At 33.7% G+C, this 14,348-nt stretch overlaps 1 protein-coding gene across 2 annotated transcripts in view; it reads left to right on the top strand.

Moving 5' to 3' along the window:
• Positions 1–1,187: 1,187 nt before the first annotated feature.
• The window catches only part of LOC146535068 (facilitated trehalose transporter Tret1-like), a 55,970-nt gene continuing 42,809 nt past the window's right edge, over positions 1,188–14,348 (top strand). For both annotated transcript variants that reach the window (XM_085191246.1, XM_085191244.1), the window contains exon 1: positions 1,188–1,391. The gene's annotated coding sequence lies outside the window, so the exon portion shown is untranslated. The remainder of the gene's footprint in view (positions 1,392–14,348) is intronic.

The following is a 14,348-nucleotide window of genomic DNA, read 5'->3' as shown; positions in this document are numbered from 1 at the left end:
TTTTGTTTCCTATATACCTCTGCTACAGATATAACTAGGTTGTTTATATCTGCCCTGATATGTATGTAGGAAATATGTGAACCTAAAAATAATATATTAAGTGAAATCTTAAGATCTGGGAAGTGGGTATTACAAAGAAACATTGAATCAAGAGCATGTATCAGCAACATGTTCTGTTCATTGTCGAGAGGAAAACCAACGTTTATTTAATTGCCATTCGTTCGATATAAATCAATTCAATAAACATTGCAAATCAAAACACTCTTCAATAAATTTACCTTTCACAAGCATTTTCGGATCATCCATAAGATTAACAATGTCAGTAATGTCACTCGCCTCTTGTTCTCGACCTGTATCGAAGGCAGTTCTGCAGATAGGGGGTTGGCGAAAAACTTTACAGTTGCTTTATATAACATGTATTTTTTACACTGCAACCTGCGTATAGTACAATATGCAGAGGGAACCTAGCGTTAAGATACTTCTGGTCCCCACGACCTGTCCAGTTCCCAAGATATTGCATTCGCTCGGTGCCGCGCTTTGTCTTGTTTTTTTAGTGAGGAAATGAATATGATATGTACAAAATATTAGAACATTATTTTTTTTTCTCACATAAACATATATGTATAATAATTAACAACACATGGATGATAAGCGTACTAAAATAATATGCAAGTTTCTCACAAATCACGTCACAAATACTAAGAAATCCAATTATCTTATAACTTCTCATAACTGTATTATCGCGTAAAAAGTTTCCTCGACAAATCTTATTTAGAATAAGATGAGAAACAACGTCGTCACGTAAGGAGCTTAAGTATTACCGGCGAGGCTTAACTGCAAGAAAAATGATCGATATTAAAAACGCTTAGAGAATAAAGAATGAATCATACAATTAAACCAACAGCCCAGAGGACGAACGCTAACATATCAAGTGGTTGAAAACATTAATTAAGGTTACAATATAAACAGTCGACCGTCGGAAAGCTCTATGTGTAGAGTTTATTTTTCATTCATACTAAACGACAATACATGTGTTCGACTTACTAACACAGATAAGCATGAGGAAAATGAATACGATCGAAAATGAACTTTATACGGGAGTGGGAAGGTTGGATTTTGGTTGAACGTTCGATAGCGTTGCACATGGACTATAGTAAACACGGAGGAGAGACGCCGGCGCACCGTCATACAGTCAGTTACTGATAGTTCAGTTGAAAGCAGGCAGCAAAGAGCGCCACGCGCCAACGAGACGCGCACGCGAGCCAATTTCGAATAAAAATAATTTCGGGTGTGCCGCAGGGGTGGATACTGGGTATAGTGTTTTTGAAAATTGATAACTTATATTTTGTGTCGTGAACGGAATTAAAATTTAAATTCTGATGCTGCAAATGGTAAGTTTTAATTTATTTCTTGTGTTTAATAGTGGCATTGTGCTAGCAGTCGTTTTGTTTCAATAGGCTCTAGTGTCTGTAGTACTAACTTTCATCTCAGCGCATTTTATTTACAAGTTTATCAAGTTCTAATTAAAGAGCAGTAAACGTGTTAATGTTGGTTGTAAAATTTTATGAGTTTAGCTCGAAATGTAAATTTTAATTATAAATAGTAAAACTTAGTTAGCCTGTTCTTGAACTTCCATGGACGGAGGTTTGTTTGTGTTCTTATCATCAGGATCATTAAACAATTATGGGAATTTTGTGATAAGCGGACACTGTGTCATTGTTTACAAGATGGAAAAATTTTAAGCTCTTAGATTTGTGTCACAGTAACCTAGTACAGGCGATATATTGATATCGTGAGTTCGAATACTTTTATGTTCATAAATTTGGTGTAGAATTTTAACATGTTAGTAATTAAAAGATTTTATTAATATAAATACTCATCAACATGTTAGACATTTCATGAGTTTCGAATGTTATACAATATTTTTGCGGTGTAACTTAAATTGTGTTATATGAAACAGTACCAGGTTATTTATAGACTAAAAATTTTTAAATAGCACAAACAATTTATGTGAATTTATCTTTTTTGGATCACGGTGAGAAAATATAATTCTTTTTGAATATTTTTCTGTATCTTCCGCATTTTTATGAAAGGCGTAGGCGCATAAGACATATTACTAGAATTCATTTTGTTCAACCACTTTTCAAATGTTTCACAATAGTGGCTTAGGGTTCCTTGTGAAAGAAAAGAACCCTTATTTTTGTTGTCCGTTGGTTTGTCCGTCGGTCAAGATTTTCTTTTAATTATTTATTTACTATCTTAAATCAAAATTAATTCATTACCGAAACCTTGTACGTTGAATGAGCCTTGCAAATTTTAATCTTATCTTTGTAAACAAGTTTTATCAAGTGATTATGATAAAATTATTTTAGTTCTTATTTCTAATACAAAAGCTAGTATCGTGGCAAGTTATTTATTAGATTAATTTAATAATAACCTTAAAAAGTATATGTTCGTAAAATAAAATAATTGATAAAGAGAATAATAATTATATAGAGTCGTGCTTTTTTCTTTCGTATCTTCTCTACTTGATTTTATGTTGAATAGCCGGGACACACATTTGTAGTAGTTACGTTACGTTATTTGTAGTACATATAATAAAAGTATGGGATTTATTTATCTGGTAAGATAAGGGCGGCGTGGCATTTCATTAGAGAATTCGTGATGTCATTATTTTTTTGAGGCAGAGAAGGAGAAAATAGTTATCATTCCCTTTAGTAAAATAAATTTTATTTTTTTGTATGTATTTGACTTAGTATTTTTTGCTACCGTTTCGTACACGGCAGGATAGACAGAGGGAATCTAGTGTTAGGAGATTCCGTTCCAAATTTTTGACGAATTCTAGAGGCATTGCGTGTTAAGGGGCGGAACCTAACGCCACACTTTACTTGGACTCAAGAGCGAAGAAATGAAAAGTTTAGATATTTAATTTCCTCGAGTGGAAGTCGAAACTATAACCTGTCGCTTTTACACTCACATTTTGTGCCACTGCGCCACAGCTGGCCTCATGTATTACTACATATATATATTAATTGAAGTTATTAAAAACTGCTCGTACTCAACTTTGTTAGTCAATTTTGACAATTATTAAAAAAAAACGTAATGTTTATGAATGTCCCGCATAATTTACGATTTGCATATAAAATCTGTTCATTTCATACTTTATTTTTCAGCTTTTAGATTAGAGAGATAGCAACCCAACGCTGTATTTCAACTCTTATATCGACCACCGAATTCTGGAGGCGTCGCATGTTAAGTGGCGGAACACAACCGCGCTTTGGCTTTGCTTGCGGAAATGTATCTCAATTTTTATTTTATAAAAAAAATATTTAATTATAATATAAAAGTTAAGAATAATATTTTTCTTATGTTAAGAGTACAATAAATATAATTATTGTTATAAATTATATAAAATAAGTAATAATTTATAATGAAGTATTAAAGAGATGATTCACATTACGACATTTTTGTGACGTAGTGGAAATTTGTCTAGTAAAACTATTATTTAACAAGATAGATTTTTTTGTTTCCACGTTGCATGTTGCACATAGGAAGAGGGAACCTGGGAACCTAATGTTAAGACACAACGTTCCCATTGAAATACTTCTGCTTCCAACTCTGCCCCAAATAAAATCTTTCCCAGTAGGTTAAAAAATACAAAAATATGTTTAAATTTTTAATAAATTTTTAATTCTGAATTCGAACTTGCGGCGGTTGCGGTTACATGTTATTAAAATATTAATAATACTTGTATGTTAAGGAAATCTATTTATAGCGCTTACTTAATTCAAATTAATTGTTTCGTCGGCAACATTTTGTAATATCTTTATTTTTAGTTGCTTCTTGTGTCATGTTGCACATTATGTGATGGTTGTGGGTTCGATTCCTATTCGATGGAATGATTATATTTAAATTATTTACATTTAGTTGCCCTAGTAAAAGACTACTGACAGTTATGCTACTTTAATTAAATATTGTTTTACTTCCCGTAGACCTACAGTTATGAAATTTGGCAGTTAAGTGAGAGCTCATAATATCAATTAAAAAATCTGAGAAACGAAAATATACAGATATATCTAAAAAAAAATTCTAGATTCTAACTCACAGCTATGTTACAGTTATGCAAATATGACGTCAATATTTAACATTTTGAAAGAACTTTTAACTACTGATAGTTATGAGATTACTCAAATAAACCCAGAGCACATATCCAAAGGTTATCTCTATCATAACTTGCTATGAACTGTATATAATTATCTCATATTATTTATCTTATGGATTTTCTATAACTAAGAAAACTTATCACGGATTTTTTCTAGGCTTTAAGGCTTATTTCTTTATTTTTCACTCACAACATAACACGCAATGTCTCCAGAATTCAGCGGAAAATGGGGAACGGAGTGGCTCACTAGATTTCCTCTGCCTACTCTGCCGTGTGCGGGATACAGCGTGAAGCTGATACTGATACCATACTCCTTATTTTTTTAGAGTGTGTCCTCGGTACATTTTTTTCCTTAACCAAAATTGTGCAATTAAATCCACTGTTTGTTTGGAAGGGCTGGAAGAGATCCCGAACCCTCTGGGACATTAATTTTACATCACTCATTTCAAAACGTTGATAGTCTACTAAATTAAAAAAATGTAGCGTCATAATTGCACAGTGTTTTAGTGTCGGATAATAAATGTGATGTGATAGAACATGCGTGCGGCTATGGTAGTGGGTTGGATTTCCACTTCGAGGAATTGAAGATTCCAAATATTTCATATTTACTCTATTATGCGCTCTAGTAACGAGGCAGTGCTGGAGGTTCTCTTTGCCTACCCTGCTGTGTGGGTAAAAGAGAGAACCTTGCGCTTTGAAGCTTTTTTTCTTTTTTTATTTAATTTTCATTTCCACGCTCTGCACTACAAGGTGCAGTGGTGAACTCCTTAAAATACTTACATAAATATAAAAAAATACTCTACCTAAAAACGTATAATAGTAATGTAACTAATATTTTCTTTGTCTTTTATCTTTTATCTGAGGAGCAACAACTGTTTGACCAATTCTCAGTAGTCAACTCGAGATTTCAAAGTCCATTGTTTACTGGAAAACAATGCCATTCCATGTTTTATGGGCGTTTAATCCTTTTTTTGTTTTGTCCTAATGTGTGTCAAGCGACGTTTTCCGGGTTCACTTGTCCGTACTATTGATTTTGTTTCACTTATGTAACTTGTATTGCCGACGACTCTTGTCATACATTCTATGTTATATATTAAACAGGATGATTGGTAGATCGATACACAAAATGATACAGGTGGTAGAGAAAGTTATTTCCAACAATTTTAATATAAATCTTATTAATAAGCAAATATAATATAACGTGAAAATAAAATAAATCTGCCATTACAACCAACTTGCTATAAGGAGCATCTTACCTGTACCATAACGGCCTCTCTTCCTTGCTATTCCGTGCCATTTTGGAAACTGCCTTGTTGAGTGGCGAAACTAAACGCCGCGTTTTGTCTACCAAAGTGAAAATAGTTTAAATTTAATTATGTCCCCTGAGTAGGGATCGAAGCCACAATCAACGCGCTTACAGTCGAACGCAGTCCCACTGTGCCATGACAGCCTGTTCGACGACGGTGTTCTTTACATATATAGTGATAATGAAAAAAAATCAATATTTACCCACAAAAGTTATTTTTACTGTCAACACTAGTACCGTATAGTTTATATGGAGCGAACTAAAATAAACAATTGAAGTTCAACGCAAAGGTGACATCTGTCGAAATATTTAATGAAACGCTTAGAGTTGCTATACGGGGGCTTGGTGCTAATAGAAAATGCGTTAGTTGTTTGATAACAAGTGCCGTGCCGATCAGTATTTAAGGAAACAGGTTCAAATCCTAGTTGGTGAGGTATTTGCTATTAAAAAAAACTTTAAAACTACCTTTTGAATTGATAGATTATTTTTGTGCAAATTATTTTTCCATTTATAGAGAAATATTACATTAATCGTTTCAATGTACCCTTGTACTTGCTGTCACAGCAAAGAACTTCCGATACTTAGAATGTGTCATGTGTCATGTGTCATATACAACTCTTAGTTAGTTACACTTGACCACGTGGAACAAACTGCAAGTAAGAAACAGTACTATATACAATCATAACGACGAAAATTAACACATTTAATTATACATACATATATGTCAAAGGTTCAAAACTAAGACTATATTTCCATGCAAATAGATGATTTTATTAAATCATTTCAGATCTGCTGCGTTACGGACTGTTAAATGTTGTGTTTCGATTCCCATTTAAGGGAAATAATTATTTTATTTGCTCGATCTGGTAACAAGACAATGCGCGGTGTTGTGTTTCGCCATTCAACGTCTCGAAAATTGAGAGGAGAGAAACAGAATGTCTTGCCACTAAGTTCACTCTGTTTACAAAGAACAAGCTTGAGAATTAACATTATGACATAGTATTTTTATTGCATTTAATATTTTGTTTCAAAGTATTATATTATGTAAATTATTGTAATAAATTATTTTAATTAAATGAACTAATACAAAATCATGAGTCACTAAAGGCAGTAGTACACTGAGCTAAGGAAGTCTCATATTATAGCAGATAGCTAACCACACACATTGTAAAATAATAAATAATTCTCTAAAATTGCAAAGCAATGTTTACTTTAGAGGTAGAGTCATATTACAGTGGAGGTTGCAGATTCGCTTCCTACTTGAAGTATTTTTTTAATGTGACATAAATCAATTAAAAGGCGATGGTCGTGGTTCGATTCCCACTGGGGGATATTAAATTTCGTTTATCCAAATTTAAGTGAAATGTGGAGAACGAAGTATTTTAACACTAGGTTCTATGCCTATATTGTTATTGGGTAACAATTTGGAAAACGTCAGAATATGTAGGTTTTGAAAGCAGATTTAATAGTAATATTGTAGTTTTTTGTTATTGCTTTGTGTTTATGAAATATTTTAGTATTATGTCAGTACATATAAGCAACAAGACTGACATAAAACATAGCTATATATAATGTCAGTTCGTTAGTACTTGTCAGTGAAACTATTATATGATAGTTATCGGTAATTTATACAGTAAGTTATTGCCATTAATACTGTTTGTTGTTTCGTTACACAATTTCTACGCAATGACACCTCGAATGTAGCTCTCTACGAACTATTCAAGGTGACTTGGTTGAGACATAACTTGAAAGATTATCGATTGTATCTTAACTTAATTGCTCCTATATTAAATTAAAATATTGACGTGACTTGAGGCCGTCGTGGCGCTGGGGCACAAGCGTGCGACTGTCAGTGCATTGGTGGTGGGTCCGATTCTAGCTCGAAGGAAAGAAATGTTTAATGTTTTAATTTCCTCCCTCTAGTAAAGGGGCACAGTGGGGGGTTGAGTTCCACCACTCAACACACAATGTCTCAAAAATGCGGTAGAAAGAGAAGAGATTAAAAGCCTTAATGGGGAACGGAGTGTCTTTATTCCCCCAAGTGGGAATCGAACTCGCAACTGTAGTAAGCAAGTATTATATATTTTTGGGAACCCAACGTTTCGAACACTTTGCGGTATCCCGTGGTTACGAGTAGGCTATATAATAAATATTATATTATATAGGTAGGTCCAGGTCACCCGTCCGCAATCAAGGCGGCGACATGATGGATGCCTTTCGCATTAGGCCCGACCACTTATTGAAAGTTATCGTGTTTCATGTTCTGTGTCGATGTCGATGTCGGCTGTAGTGCTTTAGAGCGTATACTTCCTTATGACTTAATTATTTGTTAAGTACTTTTAAAATGTAATTTAGAAGTGTACTGACTATTTAATTAATTGCTTCACGCTGTATCCCGCATGTAGTAAACTATTGATAACACACTCCATTACCCACGCAACGCAACGAGAAATTGCGTGTTGAAAGGCGGAACTTAACGCTGCACTGGATTACTTTGATTTGACTTACCCTGACTGAAAATTTGTTTTGAAAAGTCAAAATTTCTAAAGTATTGAAATCGTCGTAACTAAGAACAACTAACGACAAAATATATAACCGAAGTAGGTAACCATATTTCAAAATCACGCAGCTAGGCGCAGTATTAGCTGCATTGTCTTCTCAGTTCAGCATTCTTGAATAATCGTGAATGGTTATTACTTGTCACATACAAACGACGAATTCTAAAACTAGTTCTGTTGTTCCTGAGATATAATCAATTAAACAAACTGACAAAATTCAAGCTTAATTGGCATTGACGGAGAAAAACATTCATTAAAAACGAATGAATGAAATATTTACGGCTTCATTTATTTTAAGTGTTTATGTCTTGATATTTTTTTTCTTAGATTTTAAAAGATAAGATACCAAACTTGATTGATATAATTTGGGTTCTTTACCTTCCGAAGAATTTTGTATCAGATTCATGTGCATAGAGTCAAGACACTCCGTTCTCCACGTTACGAACGGATATTGCCTTCGTTTTCGCGCATACATTGACATATTTAAATCTTCATTTTTTTAAAAGTGTAATTACGTCGTGTTTGCGCCATATACGAAAAACAAATGAACAAATCTAAAGCAGTACGTTAAATATAGAAGAAATAATAATTTCTGTCTGGTTCTGAGCAAAATAACAATAAACTGTGACTATTACGGCTCACGTCGTCCGCACTCCACACACTATGTGATTACAGTCAAACCGACTCATTAAGACATAAAGTGCAACCTTGTGAAGTATGAGTTATGTAAATGCAAGAAAATTACTGAAATTAGCTGTAAATTTATAATAGGTATCCGACACAAAGAAAGGTACGCGAACAGTGAAATAAAAAAAAAACTCAAAGCCAATTCCAAAGTAAAATTCAAAAAAATAAATATTTTACTCCCCAATTGAACCCACAGTCATCGCGTTCTTCTGAGCTACGACGGCCTCAAATTTCCGATTTTTAAGTTTTAAATTTGACATACCTAATTACACTGAGCAGCTTCACGGTTTTTCCCGCACAGCAGGAAAGGCAATAACTAACAGATATTTTTAACCGACATAAAATCAAACCCTGACTATCCTTCCTAATAAAACAAGACAGTTAAATTCCACTTTAAATAACTTTCACTCAACAAACATAGAATCTGGTATTAAAATTGACTATTTATTTAGATACTACAGTTCCTAGTACATAATCAAGATAAAATATTCATACGTAGTGTATATTTTTGCTTTAAAAGCTTGGTGAGTTGCCTAACCGTCTTTTATGTTAAGTAACAATTTACTCGGTTGTTAGTATACTGGTTAGCGGCTTTGACGGCTAGGACGAGGATCGCGAATTTGATTCTCTTCAGGAGTAAATAATGGCGTAATGACACAATCAAGATCAGTCATAACAATATTCAGTATAAAATAATTCTTTTTACAAGCTCTTTTAGCTTCACGCTGTGTCCCGCATATAGTTGAGTAGGCAGAGGGAACCTAGTATGAAACACTCAACGGAGTGTCGTAGGGAACACCCCACTTTCCGCGGAACAGATATGACACGGAACTACAAGACTTAGTAAGATAAAATAGTGAACATCTCCTACATTACAGCAGTAAGTGAAGTTTGTTGTAATTCCAACGGGAACGGAGTTTCCGTTTTAAAAGTCGATCCAAAAAATCAGGAATTTCCGTTTCAAAGTGCACACAAACAAAGCGAGTAACGACTAGTTAATACATATCGTTTAACTTAATTTATGGGTATATAATAAATAAAATGTTAGCAGTTCCAATGAAGGAACAATTAACCAATTAGTTTTATTGTAACGCGTAGGAATGCCGCTGTAAATGTCGTGCGCTTAAATTACAATTGAATGTTTACTTTCTATTATACAGAACAGAACTCAGTGAACTCTATATTGGTATTTAGATTGATATCTGTATATATCCATTAGTGATTGATTGATAAAAGCTATGCGGCGTAGAACGCCGAAATTTGGTTTACAGGTTCCTTGTGGATTGTAGAGGTGTAGTCCTAAGAAAGGATTTCCCGAAATTTCCACAGGAAAGGGAAACAACAGAATTATAATAACTAATGTCAATCTCTCTAGACACCGTTAACCTGCGAACCAGTCGTGACGCAGCGGCACAGCGTGTGACTGTAAACGCGGCGGTTGTGGGTTCAATTCACACTCCGGGAAATTAATTAATTTCATTTCCTTGTTCTGGTAACAAGAGAAAATACGGAGTTGAGTTCCACCTTTTAACACGTAATGTCTCAAAAATACAACGGAAATGGAATGACTTAATAGTAGGTTTCCTCTGCCTACCCTTATGCTAAGCTAAAAGAAACATCCTATTCTGCTTTATATCTATACATGACGTCACATGAGTGTCATTTTCTTACATTTTATATCAATACTGTAGTTATGTAAGTTTAACGATTGTAACCATTATAGTAAGTAGTAAGTATCTACAGCTAATGCGTTTCTAACTGTTCGATAGCGCACCATCCACTCCCACTTCCTGCAGGAAGTGTTATCTAAATTAACAAATCGTAGATAAATAATTGTATTAGAAACGGATGTTTTTTTTAAATATCTTTGTATCTTGTGGCTTTTGATGTTGAAATGAAAAATATGTATTTTACTCTGATTTTGAGCTTCGACTTGTTTAAAACAAAATGTCGTCCGCAATTTTCTTTGTGTGAACTTTATTAGTTTTTCCATATTGTTTCTATTTCTAATCATAGATACGATTATCCCGTTTTTTTCCGTTCTATTTTTTTATCTTCATATGTATCCGGAACATAGCTAGCTAGGCAAAGAGAACCTTGAAAACAGGTGATAAGACTCAGTTCCCACTAAGACACTTTCGTTCCTTACTCTCCAGGCACTGCGTTTTGTCTCATGACCTTATTAAATGATCTTATATACCAACCCATATGATATTTTTCAGTAAGAGTTTTTTATCAATATAAATAAAGAGGACAAAAGCTGGTTTAATTAAAAAAAAACAAATTTAAAAAGATGATATACAAAAATAAATGATCAATAAAAATAAAATAAAAAAGTAATAAAATGATTCAAATTAGATTAGTGGGATTGAGTACAAGTATTTCTATGTGCTCGTTTGTGAGAAAGCTTTCCTATAAAAACATGAATCGAATGGGTTATTGAGGCTATTGTGGAACAGCGGCACAACTTTCTTTCACTGTAAACGCGACCGTTGTGCGTTCGATTCCCGCTCGATGGAATGATTTTTTTTCATTTCGTGAAAAAGACAAAGCGCGGTGTTGAGTCCCTCTACTCAAAAAGGTATGTGGACAAAAGGCTGACTATTTTTATATACAAAAACATATACAAATAATCAGCGGGATTCGAACCCACGCTCATTCCAGCCAATATTTAATAATCAATGTAGTCCAATGATTACATACAACTTGAAGGCGCCACATAAATGCATTAACACATATTCTTATGCCCCGATTAAAGTCCACTCGACGCGGAACCTAAAAAGATGACTAACAGCGCGACGATAGACTAATTGCTTTAGCTTATTGGAAAATGCTGACGTCTGTCCGTGACTTTGTTTACAATTGTATTGGAAATTTTAACGCAGTATTTGAACGCTTTGGAAGGTTTCGTAAGTTTTTTTATTATGCCAAAGTGGGAAACGGAAGTGTCTTAACAGTAAGTGTGAAAGTGCCCTCTGCCTACCGCGATAAGTGTACCTACAGAATTAAGTTAAAAAAAATACTAGCTTCTCTCTATAGAATAGAAGAAGCTAAAATAACATCCAAAATCAAATACGGATATAACCTTTTTTTGCAAAAACCCACAAAAATCATCGGTTTCCATACAAATAATAAGCTAATTAACGTAACATGTTTAACCTATTCTCAATAAAGACGTATTTGCTCACAACATTCAATTCGAACACAAACACATTAGGAGCGCGGTAATTAACTTTGTGTTTACCTCAATTATATTGTTTGCATTATTTTTTAATTTTGTGACGACAATTAGCAAAGGTCTTTACTGAATATTTTTTATTATTATTTATACTTCACACCGTAATCCCGCATATAGCGGAATAGGCAAGACACTCCGTTCCCGTTAAAGCACTTTCGTTCCCCACTTTAAGCTGAAATGTGATCGCATTATGGGTTGAGTGGCGAAACTTAACAAAGCGCTTTGCGTCGTTAGCGGACCGAGGAAATGAAAATATATTTGTTTCGTTTGCTCGAGTGGGAATCGAACCCAACATGTCGTGTTTACAGTCACACCTCAATGGAAGATTTTTAAATGTATATTCTTATTAATGTATAAAAAATGAATCATGATTGAAGCCTACAATACGTATGGAGAGTCCGTCAGTAGAGTTATATTTTCTAAGTCAATGTTTACTAAGTATCTGATACTATAGATAATTGTGAAATCAAATGAATAGGGCTCTAAATATTTATATATATTAACATGTATAGTTATTATATAAATTTAAATATATGAACATGTGAACATTTTTACAATTGTGTGTGATAAACACATTACCCACCTTTGCGTCGCGCTGTCTGGTGAAAATGTTAATTTTGCGAAAATCATTTAATATGTCAATATAATATGCCTCATTTGGTATTATTTAATGTAGGATTTTATAAACATCCGTAGTATTGAGTATCGTGAATAAATATTGATTTATTTGTACAACTACGCAAACTTTAAAGAACAATCTTTTTTTTATTTTATATATTTACGGTATTTTTTCCCCTGGAATTCCCCTGTCAGTGCTCCCAAACACATCCCAAAGCGCTTATACGTCAAATGACAGCGTTCTACGCCGCGTTGTTCCGACTGTGAACAGAGGAGTTTTATTATACAAAAGTATTTATTTAAGCTTTTCTATAAGAATTGAACTGACAATCATGCTGCAGGAAAAGTCAAATATACATACATACGTTTGTTTTAAATAAGTTACCTCCTCTATCCAGTTTGAGATCTGTGACAGAAAGACAGAAATAACTATATAAAATAAAATAAACTCTACGTATTTTGTAAATGATGCTCTCTCGATGATAGATAGTGTCAAGTTTAATAGGTGTAGTGGTGTAGACTGAAAACGCGGCGGTTGTAAGTTCCCACGGAGGGGAATGAACTCACTGTAAGAGACAAGGCGTGGCGTTGAGTTCCGAAACTGCTTTACGCCAGGACCGAAAAATAGGCGGGGCGTGGGAGTTAATTTAAGAATGGTCGTCGATACTATTACTAAAATATGAACAAAATGTTCATTTTATTTATAAGTATTTTCTTCTTAATTGTAAGTGGAATTAGAACACACAACTGTCGCGTTTAGTAAAAGTTCAGTTGCAGTTTGTAGATTGCTATTTCTTATAACTTAAAAAATAGCTTCCCTCTATATTGCTATATAAATAAAACATTGTCTCAATCAAGAATCGAAGCTACCACCATCACGTCTCAATTTCACCGCGACTTCAGATATAAACTAAATGAATTGCAGTGCAAATATTAAATGACAACACGGCTAATCAAAAATAACCTGACGCAGTCAAAAAGTATAAAAAGAAGCTATATTTAACAATCTGTCTTGCTACGGATCGCTTACAGCTGACAAGCTTGAAATCTGTGACAGACAGACAGAAATAAGATATAAGGGAAACGTAAGATAAATTAGTATTTATATATACGTAGACATATGTATGTATGTTTGTAGATAGATGCTTAATGAAGTTGTTCTTGATATTTTTTTTATTTTTGTTTGTGTGAACTTTACAGAAGGGGAATTAATTTTTGTATGTTGTTGTGAATTCATATCCAATGATAAAAATAGGTTCCGTCTGGCTAATAGGCTATGCAGGTAAAAGCGTGTAGCTGTTAAATATATATTAGTATAAAGTTATTTTTGTATATAAAGTGTAAAATTTTCTGAGGCCGGTAAAATTTACGCCGTTATGCAGCAGTAATGACAAAGGAGTATCTTTACACCAGGTTCCCAGGTCCCCTCTGCTTGTTCTGCTTTATGTGGGACAGAACATGAAGGTAAACAAAAAAAGGTAATAATAAAAGGTTTTTAAACTTTTTAGAAATATAAAGAGTTAATTCCCACTAGTGAGAATCGAATCTACAATCGCGTTGTCAGGCAAATGCTACACCGCTGTAACATGGCGGCCTTAATCACTTCGTTACTATCATAAAATCAAAATATTTTATGCTCGTAACGACCCAAGATAAAAGTTCAGATGAATTATCTTTTAAACATCTTTATTACGAAGCTTCTGTATAAAAAAATGATTTTAAAAAAAAATAACGATAAAAAACATAACCCTAATTTGTCTCCACCTCTATTTTTTATTT

The sequence above is a fragment of the Heliconius melpomene genome, chromosome 10 (assembly GCF_056956725.1).
Source record: "Heliconius melpomene rosina isolate 202511_hmr_F chromosome 10, ASM5695672v1, whole genome shotgun sequence".
In the NCBI taxonomy this organism is placed as follows: Eukaryota; Metazoa; Arthropoda; class Insecta; order Lepidoptera; family Nymphalidae; genus Heliconius; species Heliconius melpomene.
This window is presented reverse-complemented; position numbering and strand designations above follow the sequence as displayed.